The following is a 19490-nucleotide window of genomic DNA, read 5'->3' as shown; positions in this document are numbered from 1 at the left end:
TCCTGGGAAGTGACCCTTGAGCTGGCGCAGTGGGTCGCTGCATGGGAAATCACACAGATCCCGGTACCTTATCAGCAGGCTACTGAAACACCTGGAAGAGAGTCAACTGTACAACATGAAAAAAGAAATAAAGGGCTCTGAGTCAGGGAGCCAGGTGACCAGGCTTAGTGGGGCCCACCCCCACAGAAACAAACAAAACAGCAATTCGAAATGCTCAGGGTTGAGAGTTTCACTGTGGGCATGGCTGAACCCAGGATGGTGCAGCTCGGTGAGGGAGCGGTGTCCGCCATTACCGAGGCATTCCACCCCTACTGAGGTACACTCCCATTGCAGACGATGCCTGCTGTTGCCAAGGCAACCCGCCATGGCAGCAGGGCGGAGCCCACGGCAAATGGGCGGACCCCACGGCAGCAGGGCAGAGCCTCGGCAGGCAAATAGTGACTAGACTTCCTCCTAGCTGAACAGGACAGTGCAACGGATACTCATAAAGAAAGCCCTAACTCCCCAAGACAGAGCATCTGAAGAAAAAAAGGGGTTTTATAAGTTCTGCTGCAGCACACTTAAATGCACCTGCCTAACAGCACTAAATGATCAACGGAGTTCACAGCTCAGCACTTGAGCTCCTGTCAAGTACAGACCGCCTCCTCAAGCAGCTCACTGACCCCTATATATCCGAAGAGTCACCTCAAAAAGGACTGATCAGACTGACATTTATTGGGCATCATTCTGGGACAAAGATAGCAGAAGAAGAAACTGGTAGCATCCCTCACTGTTCTGCAGCTGCTACAGGTGTACCCGAGACAAGCAGGGCCTGGAGTGGACCTCAGCAGCCATACAGCAGAGGGGCTAGACTCTTAGAAGGAAAACCAAGTAACAGAAATACTTCATCATCAACAATCTGAGCATCCACTCAGAAACTCAATCAAAAAGTCAGCAACTACTCAGAGGACGGGTGGATAAACCCACAAAGGTGGGAAGAAACCAGCACAAAAAGGAGGAAAACACCCCAAACCAAAACACCTCACCTCCTAAAAAGGACCAAAACTCCTCACAAGCAAGGGAACAAAGCTGGACGGAGAATGAGTGTGATAAAATTATGGAATCAGGCTTCAGAAGGTGGGTAATGAGAAACCTCTGTGAGCTAAGAGAACATGTTCTAAATCAATGCAAAGAAACTAAGAACCTTGGAAAAGATTTGAAAAAAGATTCAAGGAAATAATAACAAGAATGGACAACTTACAGAGGAATATAAATGAATTGAAGGAGCTAAAAAACACAACACGAGAGGTTCGCAAAGCATGCACAAGTTTCAACACCGAATTGACCAAGCAGAAGAAATAATATCAGAAGTCAAAGATCAACTCAATGAAATAAAACGAAAAGCCAAGGTTAGAGAAAAAAGTGCAAAAATGAATGAACAAAGTCTCCAAGAAATGGGGGACTATGTGAAGCGACGTAACCTATGTTTGATAGGTGTACCAGAATGTGACGACGAGAATAAATCCAAGCTGGAAAATACTCTTCAGGATATTATCCAGGAAAATTTCTCCAACCTAGCAAGACAGGCCAATATTCAAGTCCAGGAATTACAGAGAACACTACAAAGATATTCCACAAGAAGAGCAACCCCAAGGCACATAATCGTCAGATTCAACAGGGTTGAAATAAAAAAGTAAATACTAAGGGCAGACAGAGAGAAAGCTGGGGTCACCCACAAAGGGAAGCACATCAGACTCACAGCAGATCTCTCAGCAAACACACTACAAGCCAGAAGATAGTGGAGGCCAATATTCAACATCCTTAAAGAAAAGAACTTTCAACCCAGAATTTCATATCCAGCCAAACTGAGCTTCATAAGTGAAGGAAAAATAAAATCCTTTGCAAACAAGCAAGTACTCAGAGATTTTGTCACCACCAGGCCTGATTTACAAGAGCTCCTGAAATAGGCACTAAATATAGAAAGGAACAACCAGTACCAGCCATTCCAAAAACATAACAAATGCTAAGGAACATCAACAAAATGAAGAATCTGCATCAACTAATGGGCAAAACAGCCAGCTAGTATCAAAACGGCAGGATCAAATTCACACATAATAATATTAACCCTAAATGTAAATAGGCTAAATGCACCAATCAAAAGACATAGACTGGCAAATTGGATAAAAAAACCAAAACCCATCAGTGTGCTGTATCCAGGAAACCCATCTCACATGCAAGAATACACAAAAGCTCAAAATAAAAAGATGGAGGAAGATCTACCAAGCAAATGGAGAGCAAAAAAAAAAGCAGGAGTTGCAATTCTCGTCTCTGATAAAATAGAGTTTAAAGCAACAAAGATCAAAAGAGACAAAGAAGGTCATTACATAATGGTAAGAGGATCAATACAACAAGAAGCCCTAACGATCCTAAATATATATGGACCCAATACAGAACCACCCAGATATTGCCTTGTAAGGCAAGTTCTTAATGACTTACAAAGAGACATAGACTCCCACACAATAATAGTGGGGACTTTAATACTCCACTGTCAATATTAGATCAACCAGACAGAAAATTAACAAGGACATCCAGGGCTTGAACTCAGACCTGGAACAAGCAAACCTCATAGACATTTACAGAACTCTCCACACCAAATCCACAGAATACACATTCTTCTCAGCATCACACCACACCTACTCTAAAATTGGCCACATCATTGGAAGTAAAGCACTCCTCAGCAAATGCAAAACAACTGAAATCATAAAAAACAGTCTCTCAGACCATAGTGCAATCAAGTTAGAACTTAGAATTCAGAAACTAACTGAGAGCCACACAGCTTCATGGAAACTGAACAACTGCCTCTCGAATGTTGATTGGATAAACAATAAAATAAAGGCAGAAATAAAGAAGTTTTTGAAACCAACGAGAATGAAGACACAACATACCAGAATCTCTGGGACACATTTAAAGCAGTCTCCAGAGGAAAATGTATAGTAATAAGTGCCCATATGAGAAGAGTAGAGAGATCCAAAACTGACACCCTATTGTCAAAATTGAAAGAGCTAGAGGAGCAAGATAAAAAAAAATTAAACCTAGCAGAAGACAAGAAATAACTAAGATCAGAGCAGAACTGAAGGAGATAGGGACATGAAAAACCCTTCAAAAAATCAATAAATCCAAGAGCTGTTTTTTTGAAAAGATCAACAAAATAGACAGACCACTAGCCAGACTGATAAATAAGAAAAGAGAGAACAACCAAATAGATGCAATAAAAAACGATAAAGGGGAAATCACCAAAGATTCCACAGAAATTCAAACCATCATCAGAGAATATTACAAACAACTCTAGGTACATTAACTAGTAAACCTGGAAGAAATGAATAAATTCCTGGACACCTATGTCCTCCCAAGCCTAAACCAGAAGGAAGCCGAAACTATGAATAGACCAATAACAAGGTCTGAAGTTGAGGCAGCAATTAAGAGCCTACCACACAAAAAAAGCCCAGGTCCAGATGGGTTCACAGCCGAATTCTACCAGACTCACTAAGAAAAGCTGGTACCATTACTTCTGAAACTATTCCAAATAATCCAAAAAGAGGGAATCCTTCCCAAATCATTTTATGAGACCAACATCATCCTGATACCTAAACCTGGCAGAAACTCAACAAGAAAAGGAAACTTCAGGCTGGGTGCAGTGGCTCAAGCCTGTAATCCCAGCACTTTGGGAGGCCGAGGCGGGTGGATCATGAGGTTAAGAGCTCAACACCATCTTGGTCAACATGGTGAGACCCCGTCTCTACTAAAAATACAAAAACTTAGCTGGGCATGGTGGCACGTGCCTGTAATCCTGGCTACTCAGGAGGCTGAGGCTGGAGAATTGCCTGAACCCAGGAGGCGGAGGTTGCGGTGAGACGAGATTGCACCATTGCACTATAGCCTGAGTCACAAGAGCGATACTCCGTCTCAAAATAAACAAAAAGAAAAAGAAAACTTCAGGTCAATATCTATGATGAACATAGGTGCAAAAATCTTCAATAAAATACTGGCAAGCTGATTGCAACAGCACATCAAAAAACTTATCCATCATGATCAAGTGGGATTCATCCCAGGGATGAAAGGCTGGTTCAACATATGCAAGTCTATAAACGTTATTTACCACATAAACAGAACCAAAAACAAAAACCACAGGATTATCTCAATTGACGCAGAGAAGGCATTTGACAAAATTCAACAGCCCTTTATGCTAAAAACCCTCAATAAACTCGGTATGGATGGAATGTATCTCAAAGTAGTAAAAGCTATTTATGACAAACCAACAGCCAACATCATACTGAATGGGCAAAAACTGGAAGCATTCTCTTTGAAATCTGACACGAGACAAGGATGCTCTCTTTCACCACTCCTATTCAATATACTACTGAAAATTCTAGCCAGAGCAATCAGGCAAGAAAAAGAAATAAAGGGTATTCAAATAGGAAAGGAGGAAGCCAAATTGTCTCTATTTGCAGACGACATGCTAGTATACCTAGAAGACCCAATCGCCTCAGCCCAAAAACTCCTGAAACTGATAAGCAACTTCAGCAAAGTCTCAGGATATAAAATCAATGTGCAAAAATCACAAGCATTCCTCTACACCAATAACAGACTTAAAGAGAGCCAAATCAAGAACGAACTCCCATTCACAATTGCTACAAAATGAATAAAATACCTAGGAATACAACTTACAAGGAATGTAAGGGACCTCTTCAAGGAAAACTACAAACCTCTGCTCAATGAAATAAGAGAGGACACAAACAGATGGAGAAACATTCCATGGTCATGGAGAGGAAGAATCAATAACATGAATATGGCTATACTGCTCAAAGTAATTTACAGAATCAATGCTATCGCCATCAAGCTACCATTGACTTTCTTCACAGAACTGGAAAAAACCACCATGAACTTCATATGGAAACAAAAGAGAGCCCGCATAGCCAAGTCAATTCTAAGCAAAAAGAACACAGCGGGGGGCATCACACTACTGGACTTCAAACTATACTACAAGGCTACAGTAATCAAAACAGTATGGTAATGGAACCAAAACAGAGATATAAACCCATGGAACAGAACAGAGGCATCGGAGGCAACACAACATATCTACAACCATACAATGTTTGATAAACCTGAAAAACACAAGCAATGGGAAAAGGATTCCCTGTTTAATAAATGGTGTTGGGAAACCTGGCTAGCCAAGTGCAGAAAGCAGAAACTGGAGCCCTTTCTGACACCTTACACTAAAATTAACTCCAGATGGATTAAAGACTTAAACATAAGACCCAGCACCATAAATACCTTAGAAGAAAATCTAGGCAAAACCTTTCAGGACATAGGAGTAGGCAAGGACTTCATGACCAAAACACCAAAAGCATTGGCAACAATAGCCAAAATAGACAAATGGGACCTAATCAAACACCACAGCTTCTGCATGGCAAAAGAAACATTCACTAGAGTGAATCGGCAACCAATAGAATGGGAAAAAATTTTTGCAGTTTACCCATCTGACAAAGGGCTGATATCCAGAATTTACAAAGAACTCAAACAGATCTACTGGAAAAAAAACAAACAAGCCCATTCAAAAATAGGCAAAGGATATGAACAGACACTTTACAAAAGAAGACATACACGAGGCCAACAAACATATGAAAAAATGCTCATCATCACTGTTCATTAGAGAGATGCAAATCAAAACCACATTGAGATACCATCTCATGCCAGTTAGAATGAATCCCAGCTGTTTCAGCTCCAGCTGTGACTAAAAAGGACAAACATATAGATCAGACAGTTGCTTCAGAGGGTGCAAGCCCCATGCCTTGATGGTTTACATGTGGTGTTGGGCCTCTGGGTGCATGGAAGTCAAGAATTCATGTTTGAGAACCTCTGCCTGGAATTTAGAAGATGTATGGAAATGCCTGAATGTCCAGGTAGAAGTTTGCTGCAGGGACAGAGCCCTCATGGAGAACCTCAGCTCAGGCAGTGTGGAAGGGAAATGTGGGATTGGAGCCCCAACATAGAGTCCCCATAGGGCACTGCCTAGTGGAGCTGTGAGAAGAGGGAGACCATTCTCCAGACCCCAGAATAGTAGATCACCAGAAGCTTGCACCGAGCACCTAGAAAAGCCATAAACACTCAATGCCAGCCCTTGAAAGCAGCCAGGAGAGAAGTACCCTGCAAAGCCATAGGGGCAGAGCTAACCAAGGCTATGGGAGCCAACCGCTTGCATAAGCATTACTTGGATGTGAGACAATGGAGTCAAAGGAGATCATTTTGGAACTTTAAGGATTAATAACTATTCTATTGGATTTTGGAGTTGCATGGGCCTGTAGCCATTTTGTTTTTGTTGTTGTTTTGTTTGGTTTGGTTTTTGTTTTTTCAGACAATTTCTCCTATTTGGAATGGGTATATTTACCCAATGCCTGTACCCCTATTGTATCTAGGAAGTAATTAACTGGCTTTTGATTAGACAGGCTCATAGACAGAAGGGACATGTGTTGTCTCAGATGAGATGTTAAACTGTGGACTTTTGAGTTAATGCTTAAATGAGTTAAGACTTTGAGGGACTGTTGGGAAGGCATGATTGTTTTTCAAATGTGAGGACATGAGATTTGGGAGGAGCCAAGTGCAGCATGATATGGTTTGGCTGTGTCCCCACCCAAATCTTAAATTGTAGCTCCCATAATTCCCACATGTTGTGGGTGGGACCTGGTGGGAGGTAATCAAATTATAGGGATGTATCTTTCATATGATCTTCTCATAATAGTGAGTGAATAAAGCTTATGATATCTGATGGTTTTATAAAGGACAGTTCCCCTGAAAATGCTCTCTTGCCTGCCAGCATGTAAGACATGACTTTGCTCCTCCTTTGCCTTCTGACATGATTGTGAGGCCTCCCCAGCCACATGGAACTGTGAGTCCATTAAACCTCTTTTTTTTTTACAAACTACCCAGTCTCAGGTATGTCTTTATTAGCAGCATAAGAACAGACTAATAGTCATTTATGTGACATTTGAGCTTAGAAATTGAAATTCTGAGTTCATCTTTTTCTTGCATCAGTTTGTCCAATTACATTTGGAGCATCCAACCAAACTGTCCTGTGTGTTATAGAAGTAATTATTTTACTCTCTTCTTTTCAATAGTTCTTAACTTTCTTATTTATAAATTAGAATTTCATCAAGACTTGAGAATACTCTATTTTAGTATTCTCTCCATCTCTCTCCCACCTCTCATCCCATACTACCACACCCAGCTGTCTTCTTTCTAGAAATTGATCTTGCAACTGCAAGTTTTAGTTACTCTGGTCCATCTGAAATACAATCTCTGTCTTATGTACTCAACGAGTCCTGTATTTTGTTTCATTTCTCCTTCCCTGTGCCTCAGAATTACTTACAGGCAATAAACTGTTAAAATCATAAAACTAACCTTTTTGTTTGTCATCTATCAGGGATTGCAGGCCTATACAGTCTGTCTAAAAATTGTTGTTTCATATATTATATCTGTTTTACTGATTTACCGATTTATTGAGAGGTTAAATGCAATGACTATTCAATTTGGCTGGAACACAGATACATACAAACACACATACTTCAAGTATGTGTGGGTATGTCTATGTAGATATGTAGGTAGGCACCCATGAAGATTGTGCCTTGGTACAGATCTAGTAACAGATTTGTTACCAATATCAGTCCTCTATTTCATTCAGATATTTGCCTTTATGGTGCTCTTCATTCTTTCATCCAGATGCAAAATTTCAACATCTGAAGGAAGAAATCTTTTTCTCCAGCCTAAAAATTTTTATTATTTTTTGGTGAGGATCTTATGATGACAAATTATTTTAGTTTTGATCTGTCTAAAAATGTTATTTTTTCACCTTAGTTCTTCAAAATATTTTTGATAGGTATAAAATTCAAAGTGATGTTTTTTTATTTGAGGACTTTAAAGGTTGAATTTTATTTGCTTCTAGCTTTCATTGTTTCTAATAAAATTTTATCATTCATATAATTTGCCATATGCACTTTTTCTCTAGGTACCATTAAGATCTGCTATCTTTTATTTTTATTTATTTTATTATAGCATACATAGATATCGTTTTTTTTTTTTTTTTTACTTGACTTGTGTTTACTCATCTGCCCTTTGATACCTTTCACCCTCTTTGGAAATCTCTGCAATTATCTTGTCTAATATTTTATATATCCCATTTTTTTCTCCTCCCTTGAGACTTCATGACTCTGTGAAACCACTTTATATTCTCTATAAGACTGCTTACACTTTGTCTTTGGACACTAATGTCTTTTGTGATTAAATTACATAATTGTCTATTCACTTGTGATTAGTCTTCTAACAACCTCAACATTTTTTACTGCTGTATTATTATGACAAGCATTTTCTTTAGGATATTTTTGCTAGTTTAACTGTCTCTCCTGGAATACTCTATAATTTATCCATGTTGCTTATGCATTCAACTAGACTCCTTAACATTTTCTTATAGGTATTTGAAAGTCTATGATTGACAATTCCAACATCTAGATTCTCTTTGTGTTTCATTCCATGACTGTTTCCTCTCTAACATATGTATCACATTTTCTTGCTATTCCATGGATTTTTATTTTGTGCAATACATCTATATAAAAATTCAATGAAGATGGAAATAAATTATTTTTATAGGCAAAATAGTTACAATCCTACTCCTGTTACTTCCTTTGGAAAATCTGGAATCCCTGGAGAGTTTCTCTCACTTTTTCTTTCCTAATTCTGTTTTTATGGTGCAACCCTCCAGGATTCTGTGGAGGATGGTGGATTAGCATTTTGAACGATGTACAGTTTTGCTCTGTCTTAAAATCCTCTGACCCCCATCAGCCAATCAACACATTGCAATTAAAACCTTTTAAAAATTAGACTGATTTTCTTTGCCCTAAGCTATTAGAAATACCTTGGCCTCTCTCTGTTTCAACATAGATGAGATCACCCTTGGATCTTTCCTCCTTTCATACTCTGGAGTTTTGTTTATCTAGTTCATGTACATTTCATTATTTTATCAATGATGAGAAAAAATAACAAAAACTGTCAATATTTGATTGATATAACTTACTTTTGTTTTAGAAACAAGTAAAACATTATTTACAGCTTTCTACTTCTGAAGCAAAGGTATTCATTTTAGCTTTTAATTTGAACAGTAAATATATTATTTCTAAATTTTCATTTTAGTATATTTAAAATATCCCTGGTCATTATTTCGTCTTTTGTTGCCTGCTCATTGTTTGACTTTATTGACTCTAATATGTTGAAAATTTGAGAGTCTAAATTGTGGATTATTCCTAGAGTGATAACTTAGTTTTCCTTTGTTCTTCATTGAGGGCCAGAGACCAAAGGGAATTATTTTATTGCCTTTGAATATTTTAATCCTTGGTGTATGTTTCTGTATATATATGTGTATATGTATATATACATGCATATATTTACATACATATATACACAAACATACATTATATATAGGTAGCATGTGTATAGTATATATGTACTCTATATATACCTGCACACACACATACATAGCACACACATTGTATATATAAACATACACACACACACACACACACACACATATAGTATGTCTATACATATGTATATGCATATATCCGGGATAACCTAAATTTCCTTTTGCTAATGCCCCCTATGTCCTATTTAAAATAGCTGTTCTTTTTATTTATTTGGCTTCATTATTGTATCTTAGAAAAGTTATGGTTTTATCGTATCTTTGAAAATTTACCTAACCGCCAGAAAATTCATATATTTAATTCAAATAAATTTTGTGACAATTTATTCAGAAGCTAGTTTTGTGGCATGCTATAATAAAAGACTAGAAAGCATTTTATTCATCCTTGCTTCTACAGCAATTATTACTGGGTCTCTTGATATACAGAGTACATTCAGAAAGTGTTAATAAAATTGAAGAGCAGTGGTCACATACATATTCAGTCAAGTAACATATCAATCTAAGGGTAAAGACCATAAATGTTAAACCTATTATAATCTCTTGCACACACTTGTCACTAAGTTAGATAGACTTCAATAGAGCTTCATTTTTGATACATTTTGTTTGATGACATAGCAAGGAAGCAAATAGGATATATCAAATAGTTTAGATAAGTACGTTGAAATTTGGTGTTAAAATTATAATTAAGAGTAAACATTCCTGTATCAATTAATGCATATCAAATTCTTGAGCGGAGTTGTGTTTTCCATGGAAATAGAGTAACAATTTTAGTTCCTTAATAAATGTTAAAACATTGAGGTCAAATTACTAGAAAAGACAAATGCCAGGAAGGCCAGAACAGCACTGTCATAGAAGACAAAGAAAAAGGGAATTATTTATAGCCATCATGCTTGAGATGTCACTGACACTTACTTGACATGTCCTCCTATTTATGAGTTCAAGTGTTCTCTTCAATGAGTTTGCTATCTTCAACGAAGTATTTTACTGGAAAAATGTCACTGGCCCCATTTCAAACTTTTCATAAATATTAGAAAAGTATGCAAAATTAGTATAACTTTAAAATTAGGAATAAGTTCATCTCCAATTTGGAATAGCTAAATTGTAAATAATGGAAATACAGACTGTTGATCAGCATTCTTAAACTAAACTGAGTTTTTTCTTATATTCCACATGGGATGAGATTTTAACACTTTGACTACAAATCTAGCTTCGTAAAATATATCAGTGTGCTAAAACCTCAAAAACTAGAAAGGTCTGTATTATATGTACAAATAATAGCAAATACAATTCTTTTTGCAAAAACCTCTTCTTTAGCACTTAGCATGAAACTAGCTATATTTCAAAAAGCTTGAAAGCATTCTTAAAAGTGTACTCATCCCTGTAACATCCCACCTTGTCCATTAGGACTTTGTGAGAGAATAATTTGAGATGAAAATATAAGGCTTGCCTAGCATTTGTTATTTTCTTTCTTATCTGTGCCCTAAGTATGAAACACTATGGAAGTTTTAACTTCTTCCCAGGCTATCAGAAATCTGCCACAGGGATTAGAAGTTGAAAGCAGCATGATATGGCAGGATTTGTAGGTGTGAATGAGAAACAAAATGCTTTTTTTTCCTTTCAGAATTGAACAAGAACTTATTTTTTCATCTAGGGTTTGTGTCTCTAATATACTGGTTCCCAAACTAATACTGCAATCCTGTAGATCAAGCTTAATGCAGATATGGTAGAGTGTGGTCATTTATAATAGGTGGTTAGCTTCCCCAGCCATTTACATAGCAGACAGCAATAAGTACTCAGTGATTGAGATGAAAAATGGATGTCTCATCTAAAGTCAGGCAGTTCATTAATGTATGTCCTTTTAAACCCAAAAATGTTTTGTAATTTCTATATTTTGGGGAAGTTCTAAGAATCTGGTCTAACATTCCACAGGCATATTATCAGAAACATTTAGACCTATTGAAGGCTTCCAGCAGGTTGTATTATTTATTATACAGAGGCTCTAGAGGCTAAGAGTAGCTGAAAGGATGGCAGTGCCAACAGCTGAAAATTAAGATTCTCTAAATAAAGGGCTGGTTGCCATTCAGACTGATGTGCAAAGAACTGAAAATATAGTGGAACTCCTATTCAAACAGAATTGAGTTCTGTTATCTCTGTGTAACTGAAAGTAGAAATGTTTTTATGCAATTTTATCAAAGGGTATAATTTAAAATAGATGGTTCTCTCCCTTCATGTTTGACAGAACTTCGATGAACAAATAAGAATCAATAAATATGAAAGCACATTTTAGATTACAGAGTAACCTGTAAAGTGTATTTTTTCTTATCATTGTTAATATGGCCATATGAAATAAATGCTATTCATATTTCAGTAGAATATAGGTGAATTCTATAAATTCTAGGAAGTTTCTGCACATATTCGTTTATTTTCAAAAATGAAAAACTGTGCTTCTAGTCAAGTCCTTACATCATTCTTAGATATGAAGCACTATATGAGGCTTGACATTATGACATAAAGGTGTTACAGTAGGTAGCTAGTCAGACATGAGCAGGGCAGGAGAGGGCCTCCCCAGCTCCTCAAGGAATGTCAGATGACCATGAGGTGATGCTCAAGCATGTTACACTGTCTCTCTAAGATAATCATTGGTCGCAGCTGGCACCAGGGAAAGACAGTGTCCCAATAGATAAAAACATCTGAAACTGGTGAGCATGAGCAGTACCTCCCAGTAAGATCTCAGAAGTTGGGCAAGTGGGCTCAAACACACTCAGGGGTAAAATGGCAATGACCCTTTTCTAGGAACACTAGACTGGTAAGAGAAAAATGCTTCAAATGAGCACGGCTACAACTCCAGTAACCACACTGCGCATGTGGCCTCTCCCAAATGCTAGCAGGTCACTGTGCATAGAAACCACCCCACCCCAGGGGAAAAGTAAGGGGAGAAGGAACACAAGACCTCAGAAATATGTCAATGTATAAAACCCCAAGCCAAAAGGTCAAACTGTGTACTTAATCTCTCAAGTAGCCTGCCTGGCCCTCTTCCAAGTGTATTTACTCTCATTCCTGCTCTAAAGCTTTTTAATAAATTTTCACTCCTGCTCTGAATTTTTCCTTGCTTTCCACTCTGCCTTATGCCCCTCAGTTGAATTCTTTCCTCTGAGGAGACAAAAACTGAGGTTGCTGCAAACCCATATGAATTCATCATCAGTAACAAAAGATTGTTGAGGTGATAAAGAAAATATGGTTCCTGACTTTAAATTAGTTCTGTACTCTTTGTGTAAGGCCCCATAGAAATCATAGGAGGATGGCCCCAACAAACTTGTTCTTTGTTAACTCAGTGTTTTTCAGTATAACTCTAATCACAACATTGTCTGGATTTATCATTTGGGGTGTAAATAAGACCCACACGCTTGAATCCTTCATATTTCCAGATTAACAAAAAATCCAGTCTATCTCAATTAAGTTTACAAATGCTCGTGGTCTTAAAAATACTTGTATGCTTGTGTGTGTGTGTTGGGTGGGAGAAGTCTGGAGAGAAAAAATGGGTATATCAGCTGGGCAACTACACAAGGAAGAGGACTAGGGGAGGTAAAAGAAGCCCTGTTTATTACAGAAAATGTATGAGAGCAGACTTCAGACGAATGCTGTATGAGCCTGGGAACTGCCACAGCTGTGGCTATCCCAGGAAATCAGTGTGGCAGCTGGTGTAGAGCAAGTCTGGAAGGACAACTTTCTCCTTTCTAATACTGTTTACAAAGGATTCTTTGAGGGATAACCATCATATCACCCAGAATAATACAAGGGTAAGGGAGTTCTATGGCCATAAGGACCTGAGTTCTTTTTATGATTATGGTTTTCTATGGTAATTTATTTATTTTTGACGGAGAAATAATAATAGTCTACATGTATTTATTGGGTACAATGTGGTGTTTCCAAGCATGTAAACATTCTGTAATGATTAAATCAGGCTAATTAGCATATCCATTACCCAAAATATTATTTCTCTCTGGTGAAAGCATTTAAAATCATCTTTTAGCTATTATGAAATATACATTATTGGTTAACTCCAATCACCATGCTGTGCAAAACATGAATATAATTTACTCCTCCTAACTAAAACTTCATATCTTTTTACCAACATCTTCCCCTTTCCCCATCTGCCAACCACCCAGCCCAGCCTCTCGTAACCACCATAATTCTCTCTGCAGCTCTATAATGATGAAGAAGAGGGGATTTTACACAAAGATATTAATGTTTTACAGTCCTTCACTGCACAAGTGTCTGGGTTGTGTAACACTATAGTATTAATCATTTTTAAATAATTCCTTTTCTCTTATTAAATATTTACTTCTATATCTAATTTTTGTATGTGCCTTAAAGTGTATCTGCAAACTGGAATAATGTCATCATTAAAGAAATGGAGCTATCTAATGCAAGAAAGAATGTGCATTTTCTCCAAGGAATATATCTGAATTCATGTTGCTGGGGCAAAATCCCCTACTCTTGTGCTCTGTCTCCTGCCTCTGATACCAAGCAAAATCCCTCCCTTGCCATCAATTTTGTTCAAAGAATAAAAATTAATGCTTTTTTATGTCAGTAGTAAGAACTCCAAGCCAAATTGACCAAGGCAATGTTTAGATTCACTCACATGACCACTGCAAGGGTGCCTGATTAAATTTCATTTATCTTTGTAAATCCTTTATTATTGATTTTTTTTTTTTTTCAGCTTTAGGTCTTTTGTTGTATCCTGGGGTTTCCTGCCAGGCTCCCACCAGTGATGAGAATGTACTTTTATTCAAAGTGCAGACTGCATGTCTGAAGCAACCATATCTCTGCCCCAGGTAAATGGTTTCCCTGGAAAATTACAAAAGTTTCTTCAATTATATGAATGTATCAGCACTCCAAGTATTGCCAGGGGAATAGATCTGGGAACCTGTCTGTCAAAAGCACAGGGTTTCCTAAAAGAACACAATCCTGGCCAGGCGCGGTGGCTCACGCCTATAATCCCAGCACTTTGGGAGGCCGAGGCGGGTGGATCACGAGGTCAAAAGATCGATATCATCCTGGTCACCAAGGTGAAACCCGTCTCTACTAAAAATACAAAAATTAGCTGGGTATGTTGGTGCGCACCTGTAGTCCCAGCTACTCGGGAGGCTGACGCAGGAGAATTGCCGGAACCCAGGAAGCGGAGGTTGTGGTGAGTCAAAACCGCGCCATTGCACTCCAGCCTGGGTAACAAGAGCAAAACTCCATCTCAAAAAACAAAACAAAACAAAACAAAAAACCACAATCCCAATTCCTCATATTAAGCCAGATCAGCAGAAAGACACAGGCCTGAACTATAAAACACTGGTCCCTGGTGGACTTGCCTCTGCAGAATGAGGCTGTGGTGTGCGATAAATAGGCTAAGAATTATCGTCAATAGTAGCACTGTTGTTGAGAGATGTTGTTCATTGGTTTAAACTGGTTATCTTCTCAAAGGTAACTGGGAGCGAAATCTTTCTAGTCTTATTATTGACAATAATTATATTCCTTAGAAAAATATTAATATTTGTCATAGTAAATAATATAAAATACCATTTTACTCTCTTTATGATTACAACCACTCATGTTAAATGTGCAGCTCAGCTCACCCTTGCAAAGATTATACTTGGTATTTCACAGTCTATTTTTTGTGTATTGATCTCTTTCCTATTGCCATTTGTTTTCCTGTTGCCTCTTCTTTCTTACTTACTTAAAATGTTACCTTATTGTTTGTAAGCTACAATAAAAGGATTTTTAGAAAAGAAAAAGAAACAAATCCACTTACATTCTAATAAAAAAAGTAAAAGTTTAATAGCAATCTCCCATAAACTCTCAAGGAAGATAACACAGAACACTGATCCATATAGGATAGAGCCAGATATAGAGGAAGTGAAATTTGTGCCTGATATTAAAAATTCAGTTCTGTAGCAACTTGCATGTAATAACTCTTTGCCCCTAATAAGGAATATAATAAACATGTTATCTAGGTGAGACAATAAATATACACATATTAAAACTATCACCAAATATCAGAACATAACCAAAAGGTTCTATTAAGGCTAACATAAGTTACTCTGGAAAGAAAAGGCAAGTTTATATGATGAATATTTTCTAAAGAAATGAAGAAAGGAAGTCTCATTTCCCCTTTAATTGATCAATTATTTATAATATTTTTAAACATATATACATTTTTAAACATAAACAATTATTTACAATATTTTTAAAAAGCATATGTTTAAAATTTTGGAAGGCATATGGGGACAACAAAATAAACATAATTTATGCCCTCATAGAGTTTGAAGAACAGAGAAAAGGAAAGGGGGAGAGAGAAAGAGAGCGAGAGAGAACAAGAGAGAATGTTCATATAATCATACAAATTCATTATTATACAATATACATGCTTGGAGTAGCTTCTAATACCAACTTCTGTGTACATCCTGGGATGTAGCCATGAATAAGATAATCAATATCCTGTTCTCATGGCACTTTAATTTCAGTGGGATAGGTGGGAAATAGATATGCTTGATGGTAAATAAATAAGTACAATTTAAAAATTGCATCAACATTAGAGGATGGAGAACGACCAGGCAAGACATTTTATTTTAATATGATAGTAGAGAACAATGTATATTTTCTCTACTAGGTTAGAAACATCTTCATCTTAACACTTTTATTAACTTCCTTTAGCACAATGAGTCATAAATAAAACAGTCCCAGTGCTGAAGTAGGAGGGAAGTGGAAAATGGACTAGACTTATTATATTTATTTAATTTTTTAAATAGTATAATCTGATTTTATCTTCACAAAAGTGGAATTTACAGATGTCTAGATATAGGTAGATAAAGGTATTTATAAATACTGCAAGGATCTATGCCAAAATGCTAACAGGAATCATTTTTTACACGACTTTGAATCTGATATATTTCTAAATGAAGAGTCAAGCACACAGAAGATACTCAACAAAATTTTTGAATAAAGAACTAGAAATTAACATTTACCATAGCATTGCAATTTATAAATTATTTTAAATGGATCTTGTTGTTCAGACTTGGATGATTCATAATCCTTGCTTTATGACACTATATTATCATCATTGATCCAAGAATAGTCTTCTTTTAGTTACTTTTATTTTACAAAATGCTTAGCAAGCTATAGTTTACAAGATTTCATGTAGTATTTCTGAATAACTCTGGGAGATACATGTATTATTTCTATTAACTGGTGTGAAAAAAGGCTCCAGTACACTAAGTAAATGAATGAAGCTGCCCAGCTAGGAAATAACGTATTATGGTCTACTTAGTTATAGTGTAGTGCTTATCTATGTTCCTTGCACTACACTACAATGCGTTTCATGGTTCATTCCCAGGTTTCAGTGAGATCCTGGTACGTGGTTGATATGTATTAAATATCGCATTCAATCAAATTCTATCTGTATTGAGATAGACTGCCAGAATAGATAATAAAATCAGAGAGTTAAAAGATTGACAGGATAAAGAAGATAAATATGAGCCAGGTTCAAAGGTATATTGGAAGGAGGGGAGAATATAAAGAATTGGAAAAAGATAGGAAGATTAAAGAGGTGGGGTAAGTGCAAGATGTGAACTCCTGATACAGACAACAGGGAAATAGGTTTGGACTCTCATCAGAAACAGTACCTGAAAGCCTAGAGCAGGTAGATCTTCCAGTCCATTAAGCAGATGTGGCCTTCTGAGGCTAAGTCAGGATTTATTTAATGTAAAGAGATGAAGGCAGAGGAAAGCAAACAATAAGCACCAACAAGGCTAACATCTGTGGATTTTCTCCAGGATTTCTGAGTTTGGCAAAAATCTAAACTGCTAAGAAATCCCAAGGTACTCCAGAGGAAAGTTGGCTGTCCATAATGATTCCTTTTCATGAAAACTGTTTTTAGTAAGAATAGAAATGCTGGACTTTTTTCCAATATTTCAACGTCATTGCATTTCTAACCCTTCCTATGTGGTACATAAACACTGGTGTCCAAACATATTTTCTGTTCTCAAACCTTTTATTTGCTTTACATGTAATGTATACAAGGAGAGAAACAAAGGGAAATTTCCATTCAATGGGCAATATCTGAAGTCAAGTGGTATAGACATCATCCCATTTATATATGAAACTACCCAAATTCTAGTTTTCTCTTTCATAAATGTAGACAATAAACTGTATTTAATTCATAATGTGATTGTGGTGACCCTAAGAGACAACATATATAAAGTTACTGTATCAAAGTTAGGCCCATAACTTAACCATATGGCTGTTTAATAAAGTATCATTTAACATAATGCATTATATCACAGACTCTGGAAACAGGTATCCCAGGTTCAAATCCTTGCTTGATGATTTGGGGCATATTATGAAATCCCTGTGATTCAATCATAAACTGGATATAAAATTGGAGCCTACTTCATTGTTACTACAAGTAAATGGGATATTATATGTAAATCACTTAATAAAAATGCTTGACACAAATTGAGTGACAATTAAGTACCAACTCTTATAAGCATACTATGAAAGCACATAATGATAATTTTACACATATCCAGTGAGTCTTAATTTTTTATGGTTATAGATGCCCTCTGCTAAGTAAATTACCTTTAGGGATTCTTCCACAGGAAAACTAACAACAATAAAACATATATTGATAAGCATATTCAAATAACAGTTTTTATATAATTAAGCATTCATGAACCCTTTGATGACCATCTGCAAATTGGCAGGTTACAATAATATGTGAAATATATTGAATAATATTTTTTCCAAACTACTTGATAAATTATAGTATAAAAAACAAATATATGTTTTATTTACATTATATATTATATATTGTGGAATACTTCAAAAAATATGTCACTTGCTAAGACATATTTTTGAGAAGAATTAAAAAAATATAAAATAATCTGGAAGGTTTATAATTGATGTCATTTATTTTAAAGTCTACCAAAAGTTGTCAGTTGCTAAATTTCTGAAATGTAGCTTTACTGAGGAAAAGATCATGGCACCATATGGAAAATCCTCCAGACATCCAATAATCTTCAAAGTAAGCAACATGAATATGGGAATTTTGCCAGCATTAAATTATTTATAATGGTTCACAAGTTTCTAGAAGAATCCCTCAATATTTATATAGTAGAATTTTAATATAAATATTACCTTAAATAGTATTAGAGATAAAATTTAAAGTGTTATTATCATATAAACAAGTAATAACCACTTACTCCATTATTGAAAATCTCAAGATATGATTTGGGTATACTTCAAAATACATATTAAATTTGCTCCATGAATTGAACTGTTTTTTTGAACATGATGTGTGTTCTGGAAAAGACAGTACAATTTTCAATTAGTTTTTAATGCTGATAATTCTTTATAAAGCTTACACCAGCAAGTAGAAAAACTAGTGTCCCTTTAAAAGGTGAGAAACCAAAATATTTTCGAATAATAAGAGAAAACCATTATAATACCTTGGGGTGGAGTGAGAATGACCTACGAACTTGGGAGGAATTCTGACTGTAGATATGTTGAAATTCACAAAATTTGACACACTAGGGCTCTGTTTAATTTTCTTTATTTTTAATTGTACTTTAAGTTATGGGGTACATGTGCAGATCATGCAGGATTGTTACATAGGTATACCCATGCCATGGTGGTTTGCTGCATCAATTTCCCTGTCACCTACATTAGGTATTTCTCCTCATGCTATCCCTTCCCAATTCCCCCACCCCCTGCTATCCCTCCCCTAGGCCCTCCACCACCCAACAGACCCCAGTGTGTGATGTTCCCCTCCCCTGTGTCCATATGTCCTCATTGCTCAACACCCACTTATGAATGAGAACATGTGGTGTTTGGTTTTCTGTTATCGTGTCAGTTTGCTGAGAATGATGGTTTCCAGCTTCATCCATGACCCTGCAAAGGACATGAACTCATCCCTTTTTATGGCTGCATAGTATCCCAT

General features: G+C 36.6%; 1 long non-coding RNA gene across 1 annotated transcript in view; it reads left to right on the top strand.

The window, feature by feature from the left end:
• LOC118151676 (uncharacterized) overlaps positions 1–19490 on the top strand; it is a 121315-nt gene that overhangs the window by 84846 nt on the left and 16979 nt on the right. Inside the window, exon 3 of the long non-coding RNA XR_004740111.3 lies at positions 14223–14337. This is a non-coding gene — a long non-coding RNA (uncharacterized LOC118151676). The remainder of the gene's footprint in view (positions 1–14222; positions 14338–19490) is intronic.

This window comes from Callithrix jacchus, chromosome 1, assembly GCF_049354715.1.
Source record: "Callithrix jacchus isolate 240 chromosome 1, calJac240_pri, whole genome shotgun sequence".
In the NCBI taxonomy this organism is placed as follows: Eukaryota; Metazoa; Chordata; class Mammalia; order Primates; family Cebidae; genus Callithrix; species Callithrix jacchus.
The sequence above is the reverse complement of the archived record's forward strand: the minus strand, read 5'-3'. Positions and strand labels throughout refer to the sequence as shown.